Here is a 2,763-nt window from a genome sequence, read left to right on the forward strand (position 1 = left end):
AAATAGTAAATATATTAAATCAAATATCGCTGAAAAATTTAGTTTGCTAATAAAACCCAAAAATCTCTAACAACTCTTAAAGAAAAATCAAGAGAGGGAGAGAAAACATATAGCTCCTGACCTGTGAGTGTAGATGAGGAGACGAGGAGCGTGTATGGATATGAGGAGTGCTTCTGTCGGAGATGAGATGAGAAGCTTTCAAGAAGAACAAGAAGGAGGCGTTATGTCCAAGCTACAAACCCAAGTACCACCCTTCAAACTCAAGATGACAAAAACTACAAACCAAAAACAAAAATGTAAGAAAATCAAGAGATGGAGAGAAAACATACAGCTTTCGGGTCTTGCTCGATGAGTTTGGCGACGGCTCTTCAAAGCCCCTGAGAGGATGGAGGAGGTATCGATCCCTCCACACCACATCTGGCCGAGAGATTCAAGCACGCATGGAGATGAGGAGCAGCTTTCTGGATTTTGAGATGAGATGGAGGCGCTATGTCCAAGAAGGGCCTCGCTTTTGGGAAATTTTTAATCCGAGGAGAGATTGATGACATGGTTGCCACATAGGCAACCTATCGTCATTCGCCCGTGATTTCGCCAAGTAAATCGCCTCATATAATATTTCTTTTAAATTTTGTTTTTATTAAGAATTATTTTTAGTTTTTAATAAAAATCCCATTTGTGGTTTTCTTCTTTTTTATTTAATTATTTTAATAATCCAATAACAATCAAAAGTGTGGCCCCTTCGAGCAAAAGCGCTGAGGTGAAAATGCAGAGAAGCACTTTCTATTTTTGCAGTCTGCGATTCACCAAACATTTTTAATTTAACCAGAAAAACAAATAAAGGGGTACTTTTGACTGGCTAAATATTGCTTTTTAATTAATTATTAGAATATGCATTTTTAGAATTATTTTACCAAACTAGGCATTTTTATAATATTAAATTTTAAATTTTTTAATAAATCGTAGGGTTCCACTCGGTTTTTAATACTAAATAAACTCAAGTAGTCCCACTAGTTTTTTAATATTAAAATTTATATTTTTAAAACCGGATGGGTCCTACTAGTTAATTAAAAAACAATTTTTACACTCAAATCTTTATCATTTCATAAAATTTTTTACAACTAGTTTTATTCCCACTTCTACTTTCACGATGAAGAAAAATTTTTACACTAAATCCCTTTATCGCGATAGAAAAATTCTTTCATAGAGATGAAATGGCACCACCTCAAGATGGTAGGTATAGTCGGTAGCTTATCGTGATTGATTTAAGAAAAACAATGGTGTGATCATGGTGAGTTTCAAACATTTCATTTTTTCCTTGTCGCCATGTTCGTTGTCACAGCGTATACATTCATCTACATCATGGCAGTGATACGTAGATAATGTTTATAGGTCATGTATAATTTTTAATGAGTATCATAAAGAGTTTCAACCAATGTCAAATGAGAGACACTGAACCCCTATAATAGTCCCAGCGCCTCCAGACCGATCTTACAATGCTAAGACCACTCACTGCGCCCAAAATCCACCAGAATCAGAATGAGATGGACATAAGGGAGGGCGTCACCCAAAAGCGCATGTCTATATCAGAATGCAGCCATAATCGCCGAAATCGGTCCGAACGCAACGTCCAAGTCATACGTCAGAATATAATTTAAATATCAGATTTGTTGAATGTTTTATAATATATGTAATCTGTTTCTTGCTCATTAATAATTCTCGAGTGAGCTTTATTTTTAGTGAAAGTAGAAGTGGAAATAAAACTAGTTGTAAAAATTTTACTGAAATAATGAAAGATTTAGTGTAAAATTGTTTTTAATTAAAAACCAGAGTGACCCATCCCGCTTTTAAAAATATAAATTTTAATATTAAAAATTAGTGGACTCCGCCAATTTTATATTTTTAATATTAGAAAACCAGTGAACCCACAACTATTATTTAAAATTTAATATTATAAAATGCGCCAGTTTTGGTAAATAATTTAAAATACTCTATTCTAGTACTTAATTAAAAGCAATATTTAAAAGCCTACTTTTGACACTAATTTATTTTATGGTATGACTTTTAAAAAATATATTATAATAAACTGACTTTTTGCAGAACTGTCCCCTGTGTCGTACGCTCACCGCACTATTCACCAACCAAATTATCTCTCCTTTCAACCCTCTTTTTCCTTTATATGTGGATGTATGTCCCAGCAGAACACTTTTCTTATATATATATTTGAAAACTTATACAACGCTCAACTCTACGCTTAATCAATATTCTTTGTAAATATAATGTTTTATTTAATATTATGCAATCAAATAAAAGAGATTAGTATGAAAGGTACCAGTGATTAATTGTGGACTTCACTTATATTTTACACATAAGTACATATACGTCAATTGATCATGCACACATGTTTTGCAAGTGTCCGGCAGTTAATTTCAATTTTATGGCGGAACATGATGAAAAATTTGCAAAATTATAAACTTTCATAAATGTATTACAAATAGCAACAATAGATCTAAGACGTAGACCAAACATCATGAGATGAACCAACGATTAAATAATGCATTTGCCAGAATGTAGTTTCTATTAATCATTTATAAGTCATTGGTAGGCTCAATCAGCGATTAATTTTTCTACTACTCTACTGCTCATCTTGGACAACAAAATTATATATATATATATATATATAAAAGAAATTTCCCATCCAATAAGTATAATATTATCACTATATTTCCATAAGTATCAATATGAAAATACCAAGTGTTATATATA

This window comes from Dioscorea cayenensis, chromosome 12 (assembly GCF_009730915.1).
Source record: "Dioscorea cayenensis subsp. rotundata cultivar TDr96_F1 chromosome 12, TDr96_F1_v2_PseudoChromosome.rev07_lg8_w22 25.fasta, whole genome shotgun sequence".
Classification (NCBI taxonomy): Eukaryota; Viridiplantae; Streptophyta; class Magnoliopsida; order Dioscoreales; family Dioscoreaceae; genus Dioscorea; species Dioscorea cayenensis.